Below are 12,131 nucleotides of genomic sequence, written 5' to 3'. Positions count from 1 at the left end.
TTCTCCAAGAAAAGCAGCAGGAGCCTGAGAACGAAGTAACCCACAGAGAAACAGACCAGACTCCAACTCCAAATGCCATCAGTACAGATTTAGAATCACTTCAGTGTTTTAAAGACAAGCTTGTGTATTTTTTATCCCTTAATGTCTTTATAGTACTAAGTCACCACATTTTACAATTGATAGTGTTATAACATAGTGTAAAGACAACAGCCCCTCACAAAAGCTGCAAACATAAATACATAAATTAGATAAACTACATAAGCATATCATATACTATATACATATAATGTTTTATGTGCCTATATAAACCTGCTGAATGCATATATGCAGATACACAAATATATGGCAACTTGGACAAGAGTCTCCTTTTAAAGCAACAAATTTAAGAATAATATTAATATTACAAGCAGTATTTTTGTGATTTAGCGTCCCTACAGTTTCAGAGTGCATAGCAAGCTATACTTTCTAGTCCAATAGCTAGAAGGGCAGCTTGGTGTCTGTCTTGCAGACTTTAGATTTACTCTTATCCACCTTCTTGGTCGGTCACTTTCTCTATATGATGTCAATAGAGATTCTGTTGCCCACTCTCTAAAGCTCCTGTGCTAGAGGTGTAAACCAGCGGTCGAAGCTCGGGTTTTCAGTTTTACAACCCGAGGTACAGTGCAAAAACAGGCACCATTCTCCCTATTATGAGTTACTGCTACAAGCCACAACCACAATGTGTTTTGAATCATTATATGACTCAGGAGGTTTTATTTCTCATGAAGTGTTTAAATCTATCAGGAAGTTTTATAACCAAGAAATTAAATGCATGAATAACATTGTGAGGAAAGCATCGTGGATGTGACGCTACTGATCTAAGAGTGGAGTTAGTTGGCATATTCGTGTGCTCATTCAAAGAGGTATTTTCCCAGCATGTGACCCTGACATAGTGGCTGTGTGAAATGAATGGTGTATGTTTGTGAATGAATTACTGTGTGAATAGCAATCAGTCACAGCCGGGCTAACAGCCTCTCAGTGACAGTGGGCTCTGTGGCCTGTGTGACGCGGCGATGCTCCACATAAAGAAAGGCTCGATAGAGATCTGCAGAGGTAGTAAAGGCTACCATGGTGACCGCTCAACCAGCAACAACAATAAGACAGGCCAGCCATCAGGCATGGCCATCCTAAAGCTCCCTGGCTCCAGAGACACGTTGGACAAAATAAAGGCTAAAAACACACACTTCACATCTCATTAGACAGGGCCACTGTGACAGCTGACTGAGGGCCCAAAACTCCACCAAGTAAACCCAATAAAATGCATGTGAATGAGTGACAAAAGTTTGAAATGGTCGATCTGCTTTTGTCTTTTTAACATGCATGAAGTAAAGTTAACTTATCTTTTAGTATTATATATATAGGCTTTTTGGTCAAGGTCTGTATCCCACATCTGGTCTCTAAGGCCAGATGTTTTAACAACCACCATACATTTCCTTGTATTGTAATACTTGGAAATAGGTTGTAGAAAATAGCCGCATTGGACAAAGACTAAATACATTCTCTCAACTGAACCTAATTCACTTTTGAGATGTTTGTACTTAACTCAAACATTATAGTTTGTACTTGGCTAGATTTTAAAAAGTGATATTGCACTTCACTGCTGTAATTGCTCAGTTATAACAATAAAATGCTGCTTACATGTAAATGCATCAACAATAGTAATCCAATAATATGATAAGATATACAGTGATGAAAGATGTATTCCACTAGAGTAAAACAAAGAATATTTGCCTTTAAATGTAGCAAAATAAAAGAGGAGAATTTAAGTACAGTACTTAGTTACTTTCATAATCTACATAATAACATAACACTATGAAAGGAATCATTCTGCTTAGTACTTTTAATACTATGAAAACATTTAGACATTTACTTAAATACAATTTTCAATGAAGAACATTTATTTGTAGCAGAGCAATCTTTTCTATTGTGCTGTTTTATTTAAGGGAAGAGTTTGAGTACTTTACTCCTTTTAAAATCCTCTCTGTTTCTGATACTGACACAATGACTTTAAGGTCTATGCTATGTCAAGCGTTCCTCATATGGAACAGCACACAGCACTAATTAATCCTCTTTTCAACCACTGTACACTGTATTTTGTAGAAGTTCTAGGCATCTGTGGGGCATATGTCATTGCAGTCTATCTGTGGAGTCACACACACGCCTTACTCACACTAGCAGACACATACACACACACACACACACACACACACACACACACACACACAACCACACACACACTGGAGTCCCTGGCCTGCAGTGCTGCGGTCCACCTGTGTTTATAAGTCTCACACATCACGGTCCAGCACATTGCTGAGATCACAGCAGTCTCCTCCACCTTCTACCCAGCCAAAACCAGCCATCCCACATCTGTCCTCCCTGTCCCTGTGCTGTGGGAGTTTGGTGGTGCAGAGCAGCCGGAGGGGGTCCAACAGCAGCATGCTTCAATGGTGGACTAGAAAGAGTGACTGTGATGGTCATGAGTTGTTTATTGATGGAGTGTGAAGGGAACAAGGGAGAGGAGAGAGGGGTGGAAGAGGTGGGCAGGGGTTACATGCAGGGAATGCAGTGTGAAAATAAACAAGGAGGGCTGCAAACAGAGGAGCCAATAATGGTGTGTCAGATCCAGGTCTGTCTATGGTTTATGTGCCCTCTATATAAACACTAAAGAATTGTCTGCTTTCTGAGATCATCCTTTCCAGCAGTTTGGACCACCACAAACCCAATATCTCCACAAGTAAATCAAACATATGCACAGACTCATGCACACACACACACACACACACACACACAAATGCTACAACCCCTCCCTTGCCTTGGACCTCTGCACTGTGTTCCCTGGAGTCGAAACCAAAACAATCAAACCACTAACACAGGAAAGTGAACATATGTCTCCAACACATCTATCACCTTCACTACACTGCCAGTTGCTTAAAACCCATTCTGACGCATGCATTTCTTAGACATAGTCCAAGTTCTAGATATTATCTTAAAAATATTTTGAAACACGAGAGCTGGCAAATGAGATCTTATCTTGTGTATTTTGGAATGTGTCTGGCCCCGGCACATATATTTCAATTTAATCCTGCTACACTGTGACATTCTCCAGAACTGCTTGGGTCCACATTACCAGGCTAAGGTACTCCTCAGGATAAAGTTTAATCAAGATGGAGTGAAGGAAAACATATCGAAACTGGTATTTCCAAAAAGTTTAGGGCTTGCTGGACTTCATGTTTTCTCTGCAGCTCTCAGCCTAGTGGATTGTTTTCCATGGATGCAGACCAAAAGATAAAGACGTGACCTCTCAGTGGACTGCCAGCTCTACGAGACCGTCACCACGAAGGCACTCGCTCACTTGGCATTCTTGCTGCCCTGGAAAATTTCAGTTCAAATATAGCTTTAGAGGGTTGAAAGAGAAGCAGTCTTTGTGGAAATTTAACAAACTACAATTGTTGAAAAACACAACTGAGGAAGGCACAGCCTACGGAGGTTTTTTTTTTTTTACATTGAGCTTGTGTAAATGAATATATATCACTAAAGCCTGGCACAGTTATCCTAAAAAGTTGTTGTTGTTGTTGTTGTTGTTGTTGTTGTTGATGTTGTTGTTATTATTTATTTACGGTAGTTGTTACAATGCACTTCAAAAATTCTATTTGGCCACATGATATTGTGAGATGAAGCAAGACTCATTTAAATTAAGCAGTTACAAACTTTTTGAACATGTTCATGTACCACAAGTTCCACCTTTTAAGTGGTAATATCATATGATTCAGAGTATTTAAAAACCAGTGACCGTTGAGTAGTGATGTAATATTTTCAACAGTCCATATCCACTCTCAGCCCATATGATGGTGGGGAGGTAAAAGGGGGCTGGTTATGATCGCGGGTTAACTGTGGATTCAAACAGTAGACTGGTTGTGCGCTGCATCTATGGCACATGTGTGTACACACAGCAGTGAGTCCTCTGTGTGAAAGGCCTATGTGTCTGGGCGTCAGTGACTTAATGACACCACTTACTGGTTTAATTCACACTCAGGTTCTTGTGCATATTTGAAAAAAAACAACATGCAAGGAAATCCTACCAACAGAGAATTGGTTGTGTCAGTCAGATTGTAGGTGAGCACTTCTAGGGCCCATGTTTGACCTCCTTTGATGCTTCTTCTGGGTCAAAATAGAATTCTGTTTATCCTTTTATCGGACAGACATCATTAGGCATGTTTTCACATCAGCAACTTGAAAAGTGACACCTTTCGAAAACGGAATATTTTTCCACCCAACTTTCCTTTTGAGCTACTTATGAAGTGAATTAGAGCCAAAAATGGTCAATGTAAGGAAAGGAGTGGTTTGGCCAGAGAGTCACAAACGAGAGAGAGAGAGCGACACAGGGGTTGGAGGGTGGAGAGAGACTAAAACGGGACAGGGCAGAGTCGCAGGGCAGGCACACACATCTTTCCACTCCTGTGTTTTTATTTGAGCGCATTGCGTCTCACAGGAAATGCCCTCCACTGTTTCCATGAAAACTACTTCTTCTTCTATGGTAAAAGTGAATCAGACTATTAATAAAACAAGAGAACAGAACACACTGTTATAAGATGACTGCAACTACAGCCCTTTTCCTGCTGTTGCTTTTACTCTAATCTATACCCACAATTGATTAAAAGTGACACTGTAGTCTGGTTGTTGCTATAAATGATCAGACAATGAATTCTATTCAATAGCTTAGGAAAAAAATAATAATAATTTTGTCACACTTTTAATTATAAGCTCTCTTACTGTGACTGCAGAGCACCAAATTGTACTTAGATAACTCACACTTGTGCAACATTGTTTTTCCATGAAACAACTTGTACTCATGATTCAGATCCTGTGCCCCACAAACCCCAGCTCAGCCAGGCATCTGATGTTAACTATGGTGAGTTCACACGCACAGCAGTACAATACACGGAAACAAAAGCCTCCTGAGTCTCATGATATCACCTTTGAGTGTAACCATCATTGTAGCCTGACTTATTAGGTATCATAAAGCACATTGGTTCCTGTTGTGTGACAATGCTTGTGAGTGCTTGAGCACACAAACATGTCAGTTATTGTCACCTTTAGATAAGAAGTGGGACACTCAGACCTCTCTGGTCAGTTCCTTTATTATTTCTTTTTGTCATATTCATCACTCCACTGCTTGTCTGGCAAAAACAATGTGAGGATAAGAAGCAATTTTAAATAAAACATGGAGGGGCAGGGGAGCTTCACTGTCAAGGCAACAGCAGCCCAGGGGAAGCATGCTGTTGGCTGCATGACCTCCTGTGTTTTGCTGTCTCTTGCGGTGTGTTGGTTTAGTGGGGAATCCGAATAGAAGCCCTAAATCCCAGTTAATCTGTCACAGCGCTGGGAGAACTGGGCAATCCACAGCCACGCTATCTGATCATCAGCTTTGTACTGGTCTGCTGCCGGCAGCCCCTCTGAGACACAAACATCCTGTTTAGAGAGGGAGTGGGAGAGAAAGAGACAGAAAGAGAAATAACAGTATACATTGTCAGTAAATGAACAAAAAAGGGTACTGACTGGTATGTCTGTGAAAATTATACAATGAAAGGTTTACAGGTACTCTGTGTTAGTCACAGTCGTGTTGGTGTACTCTATATTATGAAACAACAACTCTTTCAATGCATAAAAAATGCAAATTGGCGACAGAGACATGAGTCATATTAGTATGCATGCAGAAACCTGAGAGCAAACAGAGCAGCCTGCAGATTGAAAATTAGTCCACTTATGACTCCACTGATCTGCTCGTAATCTCTTATCTCTGAGCCAGACAGGCACTAAACACATACACCACATATTAAACGAACAGAAGATAGACTACCAAACCGTTTGCCATTTTTGGGCTTGCCATTTTGGACACTTGATTTCTTTTGTACAACTTGGCGAAGTTGTTGTTGTAGATATGAGAAAATAGTTTGCTGCCATGTTGAAGTTTCAACCCATGCACAGGACAGCATTGCCCCCTTGTGGAATGGTAGTTACAGAGTTAGAACATATAATCATATACTCTTATACTTAAATTGGACCTAAAACAGACATGCAAACGTAATGTAAACTAACTAACTAATGTAATGCAATGTAATGTAACTAAAGACAAAAGAGAAAATCACAGCAAGAGAAGCATTCATAATGGACTTTTGTATTGTATACTCCATTATGAACTATGTAATGGGTGTGGGTTAGGGTTCTTTCCATTATATATTTAAATTCTGTAAAATTGAACTCCTGAAAGCAAAGACGCATATGTTTTATTCACTGTGTCTGTATAATAGACATTTTTTTGTCTTCAAGTATTGTGTTCTGGTCTCTGTGAAGACATTTAACTTTAGAGTCATATTTATGTTAATCCCTTCTTGTAAATTATATTCATTTTGAAAATATATTTAGAGGACAAATGATCAATTAATCTAAACCACGACTCGGTGGATAACGAAACATATGCAAGACTGACACAACCTCCAAACTCCCTTCTAAAATCACAAAGAAATGTCCAGAAATAATAAACAAACAATGTAGAAGCTGAATGATTTTCCCTCCTATAGGTACATTATGTGTACAGTTCACACTGATGTGTTTTCACAAGGGATTCAAAATTGGATGTGGAAGTTTGTTTTTACAGCCACTGATCCAGAAACTGTAAATGTATCAGAGCTATGTGTTAAAATGATATGATCTGCATGATGACGGGTGGCTTACCAAGAAATGTATACAGTATAACATTCACATGCACTGACTTACTAGATTTCCCCACTGTCTACATGGAACAATAGCACTTTACTGCTGAGTGTAGTATTTGTGTAGTGTGTGTAGTATATTTTACTTTTAATTTTGAACACAACAATCACCTTATTCTCAACATGGAGAAGAGACAAAAGCACTTAAAGTTTACAAATATGTGTATGTTCTCCTGTGGTTTCGAGCGTCATTTTTTGCGGGTGAGCTGCAATGGTTAGTCTGCTGATGAACGTGTTAGTGTTGACCAGTCAAGCATAGAAAATGCAAAGTCATTACCAGGAACTACCTTGAGGAATGAGGAAATGACTCCTTCCTTCCATTCTTTTCCAATTAGTTGGTCAAATAAGGAACTACATTAGACGTTTGAATATAATATGTATAATATTCAATTGTATTGTATTATTTTGTATTTCTCAAAGTTTGCAGTACAGTACACTAATTAAAGCAACATTTAAAATGTTTTTGTTTGTGTATAATCACTCCATGTTGAGCCACCATGTTTCTACAGTAGCCCAGAACACACAAACTAAACACTGGCTCTAGATAGGGGCTGTCATGCTTTTAGCTAGTTTCCGTAGTATCTCCTACACGCCTGGAAGGCTGAGCTGTATTCAGTTGCAATCTGCAACTTCACCATTAGATGCCACTAAATCCTTCACACTGTTCCTTTAAATACTTACTAACATAGAATTACGTATTCTTTCTCCATTCTCTACTTGGTCTGGTTATAGCAGCGAGCTAGATGTATTTGTGTCACTATCATAACAGCCCAGAACTGCAGATGGGGGACAAATTAAAGGAGAAACCTAAATGAATGAGAGGAGAAACATGACAAATGCAAATCTTTTCATACAGGACACAAGGGTTAATTTAATGGTTTGATGAGAATGAAGATTATGTGACTCAATTGAACACCTATGGGAGAATAGAGGGGGTTCCAGAGACTAGGAGATTTGTGTTGGTTTTTCTCTTTAAATTGTCCCCCATCCGTAGGATGTATTCAGGGTGCATTAAATAACCATTAAATAGTTTTCATGGTTAAAAAGAATCAATATACTTTGGTCATGAATAGGGTCACATGGTGCCTCATGGGATCACTCGTTTTGGTGACATACTGTATGGGTGACATCTCGGTTTGTGGCAGACTCTTATGACAGCTCAGTGGTTGCCATGGTGACTCACAGACGCATGCACAGTCGCGGGACTCTAGAAATCAGTCATGGATGGATGCAGGAAAAGGTCAACCCCAGTCCAGCTGGTTCACACTGAGAAACTCTTCATCTTTACTGGCAATAATATAAGCACATTTTAAATGGCAAATTTGTTCTTATTTGTGTGGAGATTGACCAGCATTCACTCCCATCTAGCCATCCTGAACCTCCATACATCACCACCATCATCACATACAAACACCTTTATCTCGCAGCAGGGTTAGTTTTCTTGTTTTTGTAAGTAAGGCCTGTTAGCTCACTCCTACTGTAACATCTGGGGCGCCTGGGAGTAGCAGGTTAGCATTGATCTCAGTTGAGTCTCAGGGAGGACGGGCAGACCTGCTTCTAGACCCCCTCCCAAATCGCCATCTTAAAAGAAAGAATGAAAGAGGTATAAAAGAAATGAAAAGCATGCTTATTAAACTGTATGAGAACAGTGTGCCATCTCTGCACGCTCTAATGAACAATTCAAAGTCTGAATGTTTACAGGACTCAGTTTGTATTGTCCTCTCTGTATCTGTAGTTTTCTCACTTTCTGCTCCCTTCAGCAAAAAAGTCCACGAGGCACACTGGAATGTAACTATCACTAGGCCTAAGTCATAACCCACAGACTGAATAATGAAGACAACCATGGTGGAATGTGCTATTTATGGGTGCTCACATAGCACTTTACACTATAGCATAACAGACCACAGAACATAGAGTGCACTTCACAGTAAATATGCCATGAAGAGAGACAGAAAGTGAGAGAAGGATAAAAGTGGGATTAGGCATATAAAAAGTAAGACTGGCTGAGAAAACACACATAAAAGCATTAAAGCATAAAAACAAAACAATGATCAGCCGCTAAGCATAATCTCTGCCTGACATACAGCTTTCATCACTGGGAACACAGGTAGTGCTCCCTGCCACTGGGTCATGGTTCAATGCCCAGTTCACCATGATGCACTGCAAATTCTTCTTTATTATTGCCACATCCAGAATGTGGCAATGTCCATACTGCACCCTGTGGGCTGAAGTCTACAATGCACTCTTTCTCCTATTATGATCTACTATCCCATTGCAAAAAACACAGCAAGATAATAATTTGTCCTGAAAAAAAGAAAGAACTTGACATAACATTATGTTTACATGAAAAAGGGAGAAAAGCATGCAAAGTTTACACTTAAATTTGTTTAAATAAACCCACCATTTTTGTGTCATTGTACTCCAGTATCCTGAGCAGCCTCCTAACAATGAGTTTTTCTCCTTACTGATCTATCACTACACATACTACAGGGGTATATCTGAAGAGCTCCACAATCTTACTTAACTTAAGCCCTCACCAACAGATGCTATACTGCCATATCATGTCAGGACAAATACGCAACCACAAAACCCCTCCACTCTTCAGGAGTATGCAAACGAATACTCAGGCATATATCCTGCACACGTGTGTGTTTGGGCAACTATATTTGCACAAGCTTCCTTCAGAATCTCCCCCATTATCATAGTATATTTAGTAAGTTCCTCATTTTATAACCAAACAGCATTATAGATTCATCAATACCCTTTTTTCCCCAGACTTCTTGTTTTGTTTCCCAATAACAACTTCAAGAATGCACACATGCCGTACCACAACAAAACATTGACACCAAAGACGTGTTTTAATTTAAAATTGTTTCCTGGTAACAACATTAATGTACCCCTTAGGTAATTAAAAACAAACTAATATTTACACACCATACACTTAATCACAGTACCTACCAAAAACTAACATTTGTTTCCCAAGTTTTATCTTTGCTAAGGTCATTCTTGACTTTGACTTTGACTTAAAAACCATGTGACATGATTAAAGGCTTTGGAAAAAAGCTAGCAAGTGGACCTTGAGTTGGGATTATTTGTCAAACTATTTTTTCTTTACAATTTTTGAATATATACCATAGCTACTGTTGACGTATATCAGAATGTCAGTATTGCTACCTCATTTTCCCCACACTTTTAGTTTTGTTAGTGGTGATATTACTGCATCCTGCAAATGTTTTATAGGTATCTGATTATAAAAAAGGTTTTTGTGTAAATGAGAATTATTAACCATTCTTTCCAAGTCTCTTGTTTTCCCTTTTCGATTTTTCGACTTGTTCGACTGGTAAGCATTTACCTCATATGTACAGCAAAACAAAATTTCACTACATTCTTGGGCTTTAATATAAAGTATTACACAATTGCCCTCTTTCTCCTCATCAAAACACAAACAATTAAATTGCTCTTCTTGTGAACAGCTTTTCTTCTTCACCCACACAGAATTAAAGACCCTGACGAAACAAGAGACACAACAAAGTGCTCTTGCTCGTATAACCCTAAAACCCTTTCACTGGAGGTAATTAAAGAGAGGAGAGGTCTTTCAGTGAGGGAGGAACTATCTGTTGATGAACACCTTATATACTGTCCTGATCCAGCCAGGTTTGCACCCAAACCTCTCACAAGTTCATACCAGCTGCAGACATGAAACACAAAATATTAGATATGCAGATTAATTAATGAAGCAGATGTGTGCGCGTCTGCTACATGACTGACTGTTTCTATTATTTAAAAAGTCCATGTTTGTCTGGAAATGTCTACACTGTGTGTACAGGTCAGCAGCTTTTTGTTATCCTGTCAGTTGTTAAACACTGTGACAATTGTGTGGCTCTGAATTGATTTCCAGTAGGTTAACATCTATTGTTCTGTACAGTATATCCTGTTTATCCTTTAGGGTTCAAATCCTTATTGTGCAAAACTCTAAATAGCAAAACCAACTAACCAGCTACATACCCATCACAATGAGAAATTAAAGCACACACACATACTCAAAGATACTCACCCCAAATACTTTCCTGGGCAGTACAAACCATACCTTCTCATGCCATTCAGATTACAACATTTCTATACACTAAAAGTAGACCTGACACAGTTAGAAAACCCAGAGTATGCAGTCACACTCTCCCTGCAAACAATTGTGTTTTGTTCTGTTTTCTCTGTGTGGTTTAGCCTTTTGTTGAACACAAACCCAGTTCTTTTCTCTGCAATACCTGTTGACGCATAATAACTGAGGACAGCTGGAAAGCTTGAAAGCATGGAGTTAAAACTGGTCTGATTTGTACTATACATTTTAGACTGAGCCCATATTCATTGAATTGTGTAATTTCCATTGTGCATCTTTAATTCTAAATGATAAATACTTTATTTTATTCATTAAACACATCCATAGACACAACAATAAGCAAAGATCCCCTTGATAAGAAATGGGTGAAAACGATGTGAGGTCCATGTTTAGTTTATGCATTACAACTTCATTAGTGAGCCACTATAACTTCACTTAACTGTCCAGACACTTTAGTTCAATAACATCATATTAAAGTAGATGTACCCTTACATTGATATTTAAACACTTTTAGGAAAGGGAAGTGCTCAGGTCTGTACCGATGATCCATATAGGGACCAAAACTACCATATCTCTAAAAAAAGATCTAGATGTAGACTAAGTAATGTGACCAGTGTGATAACTTTTCTTGTTTTACTTTGCAAGTAATCGTAAGGACGAAGAAACTCCAGAAATTAGGATCCATAATATGTACAGTTTATTACAGCGGGTTACCCATAAAAAATATTATATTTATATCATTGAAAGAAATGCCTACCTGTTTTAATTTTGGATTATATATTTGTTTTTTTTAAATGTGTGTTTCACTTGAAGTGGCTGTTTCCTATCAAAACTAGTACTGTCAGATCATATGATCTGGTTGGTATTTTTTTGTGGTTGAGTAATGTCACGTGTTGATAAACATATACATTAACTCTTGAGCTGTAAGCAGTCATTGGCTGAAGGACAGAGCCTAATAGCCTATCTTTATCTGTTTTGACCATGTCCTGTCCCCTCCCTCATGCACATCATAACCAACACGAGCCTATAGGCACCATATTGGCATTTAAGTTTAACTTTAATATGATATTCAGCGCCAACCTGTTGTTTAAACAAGCAGAGGGCGCAACACGGGAGCCAAATAATATTAACAGCCTATAAAATAGGACACGACCGTAAAAATATATTAAACAAGACTTGTAGCTTCACATTCTCCTTTAAAATATAAG

The 12,131-nt window shown here is 38.8% G+C and overlaps 1 long non-coding RNA gene across 2 annotated transcripts; it reads right to left on the bottom strand.

The window, feature by feature from the left end:
- Positions 1-5,161: 5,161 nt before the first annotated feature.
- Positions 5,162-12,088, bottom strand: LOC127350425 (uncharacterized). Of its 2 annotated transcripts, none has more exons than XR_007880564.1 (3): positions 10,864-12,088; positions 8,282-8,390; positions 5,162-5,508 (listed from the first exon to the last, which is right to left on the bottom strand). It is a non-coding gene; the product is annotated as an uncharacterized LOC127350425 (long non-coding RNA). The 2 variants fall into 2 exon arrangements; XR_007880563.1 differs by lacking the exon at positions 10,864-12,088 and adding an exon at positions 9,211-10,830.
- Positions 12,089-12,131: the final 43 nt, after the last annotated feature.

Source organism: Dicentrarchus labrax, unplaced genomic scaffold (assembly GCF_905237075.1).
Source record: "Dicentrarchus labrax unplaced genomic scaffold, dlabrax2021, whole genome shotgun sequence".
Lineage (NCBI taxonomy): Eukaryota > Metazoa > Chordata > Actinopteri > Moronidae > Dicentrarchus > Dicentrarchus labrax.
Note: the sequence above shows the minus strand (reverse complement) of the source record. Positions and strands in the feature narration are given on the sequence as shown.